Genomic DNA, 13,875 nt, shown 5'->3' with positions numbered 1-13,875 from the left:
TAGTGTTTTGGTAAATTTATCTTTCATAGCAGTACATCAAAAAATACTGCCTAGTATTGATACAAATAGTGTAAATGATAATAACTCCAGATTAATATTTTAGGTAATCTTCCTTTAGGGATCTCTTAAGAATGAATATGTCATGAGGTAAGGAAACACTTATCTGCAATTCAGCAATTTCTTGCATGTCATTTCAACTTCTTTTTCTCCTATTAAAGTCAAGTAAAATTAAATGCAGTCCATTTTATTAGAATGACATTGCAGAAAAATTCCATTTTTGCAAAAGTACTTTTATCTACCCTTTTATCTTTTTAATTATATTGAGTGATATCTGAAATGATAGGTATCCTTTAATTATTTCTCAGTAGCAAAATTGTTGTTATTTCAACATTGTTATTTCACTTACTTTTTTTGGGTAATTTTCTTATCCTTTAACATTTAATTTAATTTAATTTATTTTATTTTTTTGAGAGAGCACACACTCATGTGGGGGTTGGAGGCAGAGGAAGAATCTTTTTTAAAAACTTTATTTTTAATTTTTATTTAAAATTTTTTAAAATTTAAGTTCAATTTAGTTAATATATAGTGAATTATTAGTTTTAGGGTAGGATTTAGTGATTCATCCATTGCGTGTAACACCCAGAACTCATTACATCAAGTGCACTCCTTAATGCCCATCACCCAATTACCCTATTCGTCCACCCATCAGAGAGAGAGAATCTTAAGCAGACTCCATGCTCAGCCTGGAGCTCAACCTGGGAATTGATTGCATGAGCTTGGATCATGTCCTGAGCCAAAATCAAGAATCTGATGCTTAATCAACTGAGCCACTCAGGCGCCCCTGGTAATTAAAAAAAAAACCCTATTGTTTAGTCATTCAACATAAATATACACTTATTGTTTTTCTCATAGATATATTTTGTAAACCATAGATTGAAAACATAGCTTCATGGTTATCTGGGATAAATGTGAAATTTCAAATGTATCTGTATTTTAAAAAGTCTTTAGCAGAGCCACCAAAGAAGCAAAATATTTTACTATCAATTCTTTATTGTCATTAAATTATTAGCAATAATGTTAAATAATATTAATTTACATTAAATAATATTAACATTAGTAAAGTTAAAGAGCATCTGGATTAAAATTGAAGCTGGTAAGAATCTTAATTTGTAAACCCTGGGGAACTTCATTGCATTTTCTTACTATTTTAGTTAGATATTTCTGTGAGGTTATGCCTCAAAATCTAGTCTTAGAATCTTGGGAGGTAGGATTGAGGGTGGGATAGGAGGAAACTAAAATTTATTTGGCATCTGTTATGTTCTAGGTAGCATACAGGGATATTAAAAAAAATTCTCCATTTACTTTAAGCCATTTTATGTTTTCCCAACTGATTATACACTCTGCATTTGCTTCTTGATGTGAATTATTGGAGTCTTGAAGTATGTGTTTGATTATGGCTTCTCAAATGATTTAACTAGGTAATTAAAGAGAGGTAGCCCAAGGCTACAAAGATGAGTGTCCCCTCAACCAGTGGTCATCATTAGAATGAAATATGCATGTATGTATTCTAGCATGATGCATTCCTCTTCCCAAATTATCAACAAAAATACTTTTTTTTTTTTTAATTTATTACACTTTACCTTCACTTCAAAAAGTGCTGAATTTGGGATGCCTGGGTGACTCAGTGGTTGAACGCCTGCCTTCAGCCCAGGGCGTGATCCTGGAGTCCCGGGATCAAGTCCCACATCAGGCCCCCTGCATGGAGCCTGCTTCTTTCTCTGCCTGTGTCTCTGCCTCGCTCTCTCTCTCTGTGTCTCTCATGAATAAATAAATAAAATCTTAAAAAAAATGCTGAATCCGAGAAATCTTATTATACTTAAACTCTGCCTTATGTAATATAAAACTACAGACCTCAGAACTGCAACATGTCTGATTACTTTCTCTCTTCTCTGTAACATATCTCTAATAACTTTCAATTTAAAATCAGACGTATATGAGGAAATTGTGAGGATACATTTGGAAAAGGAGCCCATCTATGTCTTTTCCTCATTTGTTAATGGCCTTAATGAAATTTTTGATTGTCTGCTCTGAAGAAATAAACATTTTGGGACAAATGAAGTAATCGTTATATGGATATGACATGCCGTGATGCTGTAGCTTTTAACAGCATGCCCATAATTCAATTCTGAATGGCTTTTGAATTATTTATTCCAAGATTATTGAAGAGGTTGTGTTTTTCTACCTCTGGCTTGCAAAGTGAAATAATCAATATTTTCCTCTCTATTAATAACTTCATATATATCTAAGAAAATAATAAAGATTCAGATAAAATAAAATGTGAATTTGGGAATGTGGAAAGAGCACAAAATATTACATGGTAGGCAGTAGGCAGCCTCTAATATGGTCATTGATGACCCTCACTTTATTTTATTCATATCCCTGTATAGTCTCTCCTATATGCATAGAACTGAATTCTACTGAATACTTACTATGGAGGAAGTGATTAAAAGGTTCTGTTACCCAATTTCAATGAGAAGGGAGTTTCCCCACACCATCAACCAATTCTCTGATGTCAGCTGGGTGTACAACAATTCAACTCAATTCTGATACCATCTACCTGGAAATAGTACTAGCTTCCACATGTTAAGGGCTCAGCCACAAGACTGTCCTCCATTTCAGATGCCATTTGTAAGCTCAGATTGTTACCTGTGCTTCTGACCCACTGGCTATATATTGGAGGTTCCAAAACCCCTCCCTAGGTTTAATTTCCTACAGTGGCTCACAGAACTCAGGAAACCTACTTATTCACTAAATTACCAGTTTATTACAAAGGATATTAAAGGATATAGATCAAGAGCCACATGAAGAGATACATAGGGCTACATCCCAAACAAAGGAGCTTCTGTCTTTGTGGAGTTTGGAGCCTAGCATGATGGCATGTGGAAGCTTTCTGGCTCCTGGACCGGTAAGCTCTCTAAACCCTCTCCTTTTGTTTTTTTACGGAGGCTTCATTACATAAGCATGATTGATTAAATCATTGACCACTGGTGATTGATTCAATGCCCAGACCCTCTCTCTTCCCCAGAAATCAGGGACTGGGACTGAAATTTTCATCCTTTTATTCATGATTGTTTTCCTTGGCAACAAGCCCCCATCCTTAGGTACTTTCCAAAAATCACTTCATCTACATAAACCTAATCGTGGTGAAAAGGCCTTGATGGGAATCAACAAGATACTCATTTTACCTTTATGTCTTTGAAGTGATTTTAAGAACTGGGGACAAGAGGTGAAATATTATAACAAGAAAAACTCCCATTGCTCTTATTGCTCAGGATAGTCCAAGGATTTGGGAGCTGCGAGCCAGGGACTGTGGATGAAGACTAAATATATATATGAGAAATGTTTTGATTATCTGAATGACTAAATATGTATTTCCTGTAAATCACAATATTACAATGATATATGATTATGAGGCTAGGTCATAAAAGATGTTTTTCTTCTACCTTTCTCTCTTGAGTCAATTATCACGGAGGGAATCAGCTGCCATGTGGTGAAGACACTCAAGCAGCCATGTGGAGAGGCCCATATGAAGAAGAACTGAAGTCTCCCTGTAGCTAATTTGCCAGCTATGTGAGAAAGTCACCTTGGAAGTAGATCCATCAGCCCCTGCCAAGTCTCTAGAGGTCTGTAGAGAGTCTATAACCTTGGTTGATATCTTGACTGCAACCTCATGAGAGACCCTCACCCTGAACTACCCAACTAAGTCACTTCTTGATTTCTGACCTACAGAAACTGGGAGAGATAATAAATGCTTCTTGTTGCTTTCAGCCATTCAGTTGTGGAGTAATGCAACAATAGGTAATCAATACACACAGAAACCCTTAAAGATCCAGAATTGCAGAATTTTAGGTCTGCCAATTCTGACTCTGGCTTTTATTGGAATACCACAAAGAATCTTGCTTTTGGTTTAGAATAATTATTTTGAAACATGCCTTTCTTATTTTACAGAAATGTATCATAATTTACATAAGATAGGCAGAAAGATTATATCGGTATTCTGATCTACACTGGGGACATTAGATACCAGCCTACTGATAGGGAAGTTTTAGAACAGGGTATGGGTTTGTATTTATGGTATGTAGAGGGGAAGAATGAGTAGAAAGGACAGAAAAAGGATTATATATTCAGAAACATGGTTTCTAAGATTGGTTTTGCCATTCTGAATTTCATTTACCTAATCTAGGTCGCAATAGGCAACCTCCTCCATGCCAGGTGTTCCAAATCAATCAATGCAATGCCTCCTTTTTCTAACAAATACTTTGTAATGCCACTTTTATGACCCTGAAGTGACCCTTAATCAAGAATAAAACCTAGCTATACATACTTCCAAAAAGGTCAATGCATTGTTCAAACTGTGACAGAAAGGAGAAATAAACAGAAAACAATTTATTATACTGTAATGTGTATTTCAAAAGGCATTACAACACCCATAAGACACAATAAAGTAGTTAGAAGCCTGTACTTATATGTAAATATCTATAAATATCACTCTGGATTCCATAGCTACAAAATAGACTGATTTAGCTGCTGTACTGGCAACATAAATACTATGATCACCACTGTCATAAGAGAAGTGATTTTCTGAAATGATGGTTGACACTTAGTAAAGTTCAAACAAAACAAAATACAATCTCCCTTTAATTTACTTATTAGTTGCATTCCTAGGTTAAATTAAAATTTTGCAAAATACACTTTGCAAATCATGTGAAAAAAGTGTCAGGAAAAAATGTGAACCATGTAAGTGTCTTATTTAGTGTAACTTCCAGGTTATTTGATTTATAGGGGCTTGCACCTTCTATTGCTTTGCAATCTGTTAGTTGTAGGATGCTCATAGTAATGCAAATTATTGTCCATAGAAAGGCAAAGGATTTTCATCAGGTGAAATAAAATTGCTTATTTCCCTGTGGATATTCATCAATTTGCATACGCTGGTAAATTTATTTCCTCACTTTTTTGTTTTTTGGAGAAGGCATCCAGATTTGAACTATCCTCATTTTTAATTGCTGATCATGTGTTGTTTGAATTCTCTTTCAAACTGGTGATAGCATCTTGTTTCCCCAATAGTTAATTTGTTAGGCACAATCTTTGACACATGTTCATTTTATAAATGTGTAAGAGTCATGATTTTACCTTTTTTTCAAAAGATTTTATTTATTTATTCATGAGACACACACACACACACACACACACACACACACACACACACACAGAGGCAGAGACACAGGCAGAGGGAGAAGCAGGCTCCATGCAGGGAGCCTGTAGTATACTGCCCCCATGATAATTACTGCTGACAATGCTGAACTTTAACCTGAGCTTTACCAGAAAACTGCAATGGTTAAGAAACCTTCACCTCAACCCACTTGCTTTCTGAAACCTCCCCACCACCTTTTGTTCTGGGAGAGGGCTAACTACAAAGAGTCACTTTTCCTCATAGGATTTAGGTAAGACTTGTCTACTTTTTCCCATGACTCCTATAAGGCTCACAGATGACCTCCTGGTTTACCTGCCTCTATAAAACTCTACTCACCCTGAGACAATACGGATGGACCTATAAGGTACTATACTAAGTGAAATAAGGTAGACTGAGAAAGACAAATATGGTATTATTTAACTCTTATGTGGAACCTAAAAACCAAAATAAATGAATACACAAAGAAAAAGCAGAAACAAACCTATAAATAAATACAGAGAACAAACTGATGGTTGCCAGAGGGGAGGTTGGTGGGGTGTTGGGCAAAATGAGTGAAGGAAAGGGGTAGATATAGGCTTCCAGCCATGGAATGAATAAGTCATGGGAATAAAAGGCACAACATAAGGAATATAGTCAATGATACTGTAATAGGGATATAACAGGACAGATGGTAGCCAAGCTTGTGGTGAACACAGCATAATGTATAAACTTGTCAAATCCCTGAGTTGTGCACATGAAACTTATGTAACATTGTGTGTCAACAACAACCCCATCCATACTTTTCTTTGAGACATTCTTCATTAATGAATGTTCTCCCTACTGTAGCAGTGTGAATAAAATTGTGTCCTTAATTATTTGGTATAATTTGTTTTACACACTGTTCTAATACGCTCTAACTTTACAAATTATATGTATGTATGCATTCTTCATTGATTCCCTAAACCAATCATTCCTCAGTTATTGAACATCTACTATGTTCTATTATAAAAGGGTGATTTAAATTAATTGCTAGTGATATTTTATGATTATTTTAAAGTTATGTTGGCTTTAAGCCCAGGACTGGAGCAGCAAACCCAGGAAAAAATTTTCAGTTAATCCGATGATCTTTTTTTTATAGACAATCAGTGGAATCATTGTTTCATAATTTCCTGGAATCTTGTTCTCTAAAGTTAAGTTTTCTGTATATTCAAGAAAGCATGGAAGAAGAGTAAAAATGCCCTGGACTTGGAATGTTTGAATATTTGATTCCCATTCACTTTTAGTTTACTCAATTCATTTAACATTTAACATTTAACCCAATTTATTTAACTGAATTCATTTAACAAATGTTTATTGCATATTGATATGTGCCAGGCATTTTGCTAGGTCATAATAATGGCTCTTATTTTTTTTATTAGTTGGTACATATCAGGCACAGTTCTAAGCATTGTACACATTAATTAAATCTTCACAAGAACCCCATAAAATAAGGACTCATGACCATTACATAGATGGAAACTCAGGTACAGATAGAAGTTAAATAACTTGCCCAGGGCTGTAAGTGGTTGAGCTGGAGTTTGGCGATACATAGACTCCAGAACCCATCTTCCTATACTGCTGATGCCGGGTGATGAACACAACAGACCCAGCCCTTGTCTTCAGGGAGCATTCAATCTTCAAGCATTAACTATCTGATCACAAATATGCCGAGTGCTGTGAAAGAGGACACTCAGAGTGTTTTGGGAGGCATAAAAGGGATCTGTGTTTGTGAAATGAAGCTGGTAAGATCTACTCACTTGGCTTTAGGGATGTGGTGAGGAGCAAAGCCAAATATGATATAAGAAAGCAAAATTTAGCTAGTGCAATTCTTCAAACCACAAGCTGTGCTCACTTGCAGAAAACAAACTGGTGTACTTGGGAGATGCCAGTCTGGCTTCAGGAGAGAGTCTCTTCAGAGAATGACCTTAAACAATTTTGATTGTGAATTGCTAAGATCAAAGTAAGTGTTATTTAAAAAAATAAGGCAAATATTTCAATGCAAATTTGAAAAACTATTTACTTTGCAAAAAACTTTCAAAAGAATATCATAAAAATACTGAAGGTATGTTTAATGAGGATTTTCTTAATTGCAATAAATAATCAACAGTTTAAATGAAAATAAAGTTGATTTAAAAGTCAAGCATACACTATTTATTATTTATTTATTTATTTATTTATTTATTTATTTATTTATTTATTTTAAGCATACACTTTAAAGGATGATCAGAGACTTGGTTTTTATGCAGAGTTGTTTTTCTACTAGTCAGTGAAAGAAATGCAGTATGGATAGGAATTTTCAAGGGATGCTGCATTTTCTTTTGAGAATGAGGAAGCTATAAAATCACAAGTGAGGGCAGCCCAGGTGGCTCAGAGATTTAGTGCCACCTTCAGCCTGGGGCGTGATCTTGGAGACCCAGGATCGAGTCCCACGTGTGCTCCCTGCATGGAGCCTTCTTCTCCCTCTGCCTGTGTCTCTGCCTCTCTCTCTCTCTCTCTCTCTCTCTCTCTCTCTGTGTGTCTCTCATGAATAAATAAATAAAATCTTAAAAAAAATACAAGTGAATCAGACTTAAAACGGAGTATCTCTATTGGCTTGGAAATGCTTGTGCCAGTAAGGTATGTTCCCTGAAGGTAGAGCCTGGGTCTTTCATTTGGGAGCATCTTGAATAGAGCACTTTGCACAAGCCCAATCATGACTCATGTCTGATCTGTGAAATCTGCCAGAAGCTGGCAACCAGAGGTCAGTTAGTGACGGTCGGTTCCTGGTGTGTGTCAACTTCCTGAAGCAGAGAAGATACGTTATGAAACAGGGTCTGGCCATGCTCTAAGCAGATCCATACAAAATGAATTCTGTTCAGAGTATAATATGATGCCCTAAAAAAAGTTAATGTAGTTTAGTTCATGCTGGGAAAAATTGTGAATGATTGTGAAATGAATTTAAAAGATTATTAGGTGTCTTGTCAAGAAAATACCGAGCATCACCTAGCAGACCTTTGAAAGTTATGCAGTTTTAGAGGGTTCTGTGCTTTTTGTGGTCCTTGAGCTATTTGATAACTCTATAAGCTATAGATAACTAATGGTAATGCAAATAATTCTAGTCTTCAGAGATGCAGGCAAATTTTTGTTTGGATGGAGATGCCAATGGTTTCTCTTCTATTGAAGAGATGATTCTAAACATTGTATTTTACTGCTGGGTGGATTTGACAAGTTTTGTGCCAATTTGCAAATTTGTGCCAGAATTCTTGATTGCCTATATCATGGGTTGGCAAAATTTTTCTGAAAAGAGCCAAATAGTAAATATTGTAGGCTGTATAGGTCCTGTGGTCTCTATTGTGACTATTGGAACTATGCTGTTATAGAGCTAAAGTAGCCATAGTAAACCAGTAGGCATGGCTGTCTGTGTGTGGTGAAATGGAATTTCATGTAATTTTCACATGTCATAAAATATTACAATTCTTTTTTTTAAATATTACAATTCTTTTGATATTTCCAACCATTTGGAAATATGAAAACCATGCTTATCTTGCAGGCTGTACAGAAACAAGTAGTAGGCTGGATTTGGCTCACAGGACTGTAGTTTGCTGATCTCTGGCTTATAGTTGGTCTTTTTTTTGGGATTCTCCTTTGAACCAGTTGTAACACCTTATTTGTTCCCTCATTAACTAATGAGTTAAGTAAAATCTTTGACAATGTGTTCACTTTCTATTTGAGTGAGAGTATTGATTTTACCCCTTTAAAAATTTCTTCTCCTTTTTCTTAAGATTGTTCAGGGGAGAGAGAAAGAGGGAGAGAGAGAGAGAGAGAGAGAGAGCAAGCAGGGGGAGGGGCAGAGGGAGAGGGAGACAAGCAGACTGACTAGACTCTTTGCTGAGTGTGGAGCCCAATGCAGGGTTTCATCTCAGGACCTCAAGATCATGACTTGAGCTGAAATCAGGACCTCAAGATCATGACTTGAGCTGAAATGTGCTCAATTGACTGAGACACCCAAGAGCCCCTAAAAAAATTATTCTTTAACATTTGCCAAAGGCGGTTAATGGAATTCAATTTGGAGAACATGAATCTAAAGACAGATTTCCTGTCCCTGAGTAAATATTAGAGTCCTGGAAAGTTTTAAGAACTTTATCAATATCTGGGGCCCTTTGTAAAGGAATTAAATTAGACCTTTAAGAGAGGGCCCTTACATTGGTATGTTGGAAAAACTTTTCAGAGCATTCTAATGTGCAATCAAGACCTAGAACCAGTAAATTTGAGGAAGTCATATTAAAAAAAAAACTTGGTAAGGGGTGTCTGGCTGGCTCAGTTAGTAGAGCATGTGACTTTTGATCTTAAGGTCATGAGTTCAAGCCTCATGCTGGGTGTAGAGCTTACTTAAAAAAAGAAAAAATGAAACTGCTAAAACTTTCTTGGCATATCAAAGGCAAATTGTGACTTTATGGTAATCAACATACAATAATAAATAATGGCTAGAACTCCTATGGTATTAATAAGGTTGTGTAATCTTTTAATTTACAGTATAATAGAAAAATCCCATTATATAAAAGAAGATTATACATTGGTTTAATTAATATCTTTTTAAAATTTTCCTAATGGTTTGAAAATTGGCAAAATAAGATTATTGTCAAAGACTTATGCATAAATTTCACTTATTCACTTAAGCATAAAGCTCACTTTATTCCATAAATAATTAAGGTGGACTAAAGACCTACCCAGCAATGCTAATAACAACTTAAAAGTGCTGTGATTTTCCATTCTTTCTCATTGTTTTCTTAGTTTTTTTTTTTTTGAATGGGAAGAGTTGGAGAGTACTTTTTTAAGCAGGAACTCCAAATTTTCCAAATCTCAATGTTTTGAGTGACTTCATGGGGCACTCAGTTATTATGATGGTTTAGCTACAAAATACCAAGTAATTTTATTGCTATCTGACATTTTATACTTTCAATATTTTTTCACATATTTTATTCAAAATGATCCTCAAAAGCTTTAGTAAATATTATAAAAGGTAATTACATTGCATACAAATCTGTACTTTATTTTCCATACCAAACCAAAACTTTTCCTATTATTTAATTTAAAATCAGTTACTTAAATAATAAATACAAATCTTTCTTTGACCTTTTTCTGGACTTTCCCTTCTCTCCTCCCCTTGACTCTTACATTCCCATGCAGTGCAACTAGTCAGCTGCAGCAGGGAGTCTTTGTATCCAAGATTGGGCAATTTTTTTCTTTCTCCATCTTCCTTTTAATGAGTCCCAATACACTCTTTCATTTCTGGCATATTTTATTTTGCTTTCTTGTCTCTGGGCTCATTCTGTTTTTAAAAAGATTTTACTTGAGAGAGAGTGAAAGAGAGCATGAGCAAGAGGAGAGGGAGAAGCAGATTCCCTATTTAGCACAAAGCCCCAAGTGGGACTCTTTGAGGGGCTCCATGCAGGGTTAGATCCCAGGACCCTGAGATCATGACTTGAGCGGATGGCAGGTATTTAAACGACTGAGCCACCCAGGAGCTCCCTCTGGGCTCATTCTTTAGGTCATTAGTTAACACTCCTTTGAGAAATGAAGTTTTTCTCTATTTACAGACAAAGAATCTGAGGCTGAGAAAATGTAAAAGACCTACTCAAAATTAATTTATGACATAGCATTAAAATTCAATTTTCCTAACATATCCATTTTATTTCCACAAAAAATTCTAAAAGTTGTTGATGTTTTCCTCTTTGCCAGGGCTTTATGCATTCATGTATGTGTACTTGCATTTATTCATCAAAAATCACTGAATATCTACCATCTGCCAGTACTTATAAGACATTGGGGCAATAGCAATGAACAAGATAAATATATTCCCTGTCTCAGTGCTTATAGTAGCTAAAAATATGGCAATAGCTTTAATTTATTGATCACCTTTTATGTATGTATGTTTTTGTACTTAAGATCTCAGACAAGTTTTAAGGTGTTATCATCTCACTAAACAGATAAAAAATGAGTTAAAGAAAGAATAAATTCTTAATACAGTATTAGTGATGAGTACTTAATATGGCTGGCAATGGGGCAATATACCCGTGGTGTGTGTGTGTGTGTGTGTGTGTGTGTGTGTGTGTGATATCACACTAAGGTGCTAGATGTAATATATGTTTTGAGGAGTTGGATGGGCAAGGAGTGGGGACATCCCATGAAGTGGTGCTGCTGAACCTTTGTGAATTACATGCTGTTTACAGCACAGGACAATGACCCTGCTAAATCAGGGGCACAATGGTTTAATGACATATGTTATAAAACAAGAGATAAGCTTTTTACTCTTCAATAAAGATTCTCTAAACCATTTAAGCCACTATTTTCCAGATGGTATGACTGTCTCAAAGTTCTGGGAGAGGTAGTCTACTGACAATGTCACCAACCCTTTTTCATTTTGGTTAGAGAGAGTCCAGAAGCTGAGATTTGTGAAATCCTTAAGCAAGGAGTCCACAGAAACCTTTTTGTGATGAAAACACAGACTGTAGAAATTTCAAGTTAAGGAAAATTATGTCAGCACACTTTAATACTTGTGAGTCTGGCAAGGTAGCAAAAATCCTTGTAATATTCTTTAAAAATTTTTTAAAGTAATTTTAAAAAAGATTTATTTATTTGTTTATTTGTGTGTGTGTGTGTGTGTGTGTGAGAGAGAGAGAGAGAGAGAGAGAAAGAGAGAGTACAAGTAGGGGGAGCAGGAGAGGGAGAAGCAGGCTCCTTGCTGAGCAGGGAGCCTGACGTGGGGCTTGATCCCAGGACCCTGGGATCATGACCTGAGCTGAAGGCAGAGGCTTAACCAACTGAGTCACCCAGGCACCCACTGCCCCGTTTATATTCTTAGAAAATTTAATAATAAAAGAGTAATTGAATTTATTAGCAATAAAATTTTTCTTAGAAGAGCAGTTTACCCTGTCAATCCCCAGGCTCTGATGAGGCTAGTGCTGAAATTAATGAGCCAAGTGGAAAAATTCAAATACTGAATGAAGAGTTAAAGTACTTATGATAAGAAAAAACATTTTGAAGCAAGTATGAGAAATGGGAATCTGAGTCCATACTGTATTGAGAGATTAGCTCCTCAGGTTTCTACCTGAAGAGGAGGTCTCACCAGACATACCTCATGGGTTTCAAGCACGATAGTTTCAGACACAATCATACGCTTATGGAATGGTGAATTTTTAAAAAGACATACCACAAAATGAACAAATTTGAGGAGAAATTAGGTTGATGAATACTAAAAAGAAGATAAAATAGATATGTATAAAAGACTAACTTATCCTGATTTAATATTACGTATCAAATCTTATGAAATTTTTTTTCCAGAAAAATTTACACGAGTATCAAGGCATACCAGGAAAAGAAATTAATATACCCAAACACACAGAAAAGGAAGAGAGCAGGGGTACCCCTAAGACAGGGCAAGGGCTGGGTGTGGGTGGAGAGAGAGGAGAGTCTTGGGTGATTATGGGTTTCCAGCTTGGGCACTTTCATTGGTAATTGTTGTATTCAGTGAGACAGAGGAGGAAAAGGTTCAGTGTTTTTCATTTATAATCAATTAAATGAGAGAATTAGCTATCCTGTACATCTTATGGGATGATTCAGAAGTTAATTAAATAAAAATACATGAAGGGGCAACTAGGTGGCTGAGTTGGTTCAGTGTCTAACTCTTGATTTTTGGCTCAGATCATGATCTCAGGATTGTGAAATCAAGCCTAAAATCAGGCTCCCTGATGGATCTGGAGCCTGCTTAATATTCTCTCTCTCCCTGTCCCTCTACCCCACTTTCTCTCATGAACTCTCTCTCTCTCTCAAAAATAAAATAAAATAAAATAAAAGACATGAAAGAGCTTTGAAAATGTTAAAGTCCAAATGTCAGTCATAGTGGTTGCTGTCACAGTGGAGCAGTAGTTCTCCAAGTGTGCCCACCACCCCCAGCAGCATGAGTCCCCAGAGAGTGTTTGTTAGAAAGGAAAGTTTGCTCCATCCCAATCCTACAGAATCAGAAACTCTGGGGCAAGAGCCCAGCACTCTATGTTTCAACAAGCCTTCCAGGGGATTCTGATCTATGGAAATGTTTCAGAACGCTGGTAAAGGAAAGGTTCTATAGGTTATTATGGGAATATTTACAGAGACCCAAGCCCAGCCCAGATCTGCTCCTGAGGTGGCTGTCAGACAACACCGTTCTTCTGCCCTCAAGCCTTATATTTGCTTGATTCACAGGTGCCTCAAAGACTTGAGTCAGGAAGAGCTACATGAACATTTACACTTAATACCAAAATCTGTGAAGTCTGCAAGAGGGGAATTCTTCTTTAGAATTAATTTAATTATAGACAAGGAAATTCATCTTTAGGCAGTAGCTTTGTACTCTGAAGAATAAGAAATTCATAATGTGATCACACTGAAGTTCCTTTAGAAATGTTCTTCCATTTGACATTTAAAATGCTTTTTATATCAACGAATGCCATTTTGGAAAAAAAATGACATTTCGTGCAGTATATTTATAGAAGTTGTTAAAAAGCAAATACATGTTAAAACACATGTTTGAATTTCCAGGATGTTGTCAATTCAAGCTGGCTAACACCTGTTTTTGCTTATTTCTTAATGGAATA

At 36.0% G+C, this 13,875-nt stretch overlaps 1 protein-coding gene and 1 non-coding gene across 2 annotated transcripts in view; one reads left to right on the top strand and one right to left on the bottom strand.

Moving 5' to 3' along the window:
• The window catches only part of IMPG1 (interphotoreceptor matrix proteoglycan 1), a gene marked incomplete at its 5' end in the record, with an annotated part of 107,713 nt that overhangs the window by 37,079 nt on the left and 56,759 nt on the right, over window positions 1-13,875 (bottom strand). The gene's annotated exons all lie outside the window — the stretch shown is intronic.
• Window positions 9,555-9,627, top strand: TRNAK-UUU (transfer RNA lysine (anticodon UUU)). The gene has a single exon. It is a non-coding gene; the product is annotated as a tRNA-Lys (tRNA).

The sequence above is a fragment of the Canis aureus genome, chromosome 7 (assembly GCF_053574225.1).
Source record: "Canis aureus isolate CA01 chromosome 7, VMU_Caureus_v.1.0, whole genome shotgun sequence".
In the NCBI taxonomy this organism is placed as follows: domain Eukaryota; kingdom Metazoa; phylum Chordata; class Mammalia; order Carnivora; family Canidae; genus Canis; species Canis aureus.
This window is presented reverse-complemented; position numbering and strand designations above follow the sequence as displayed.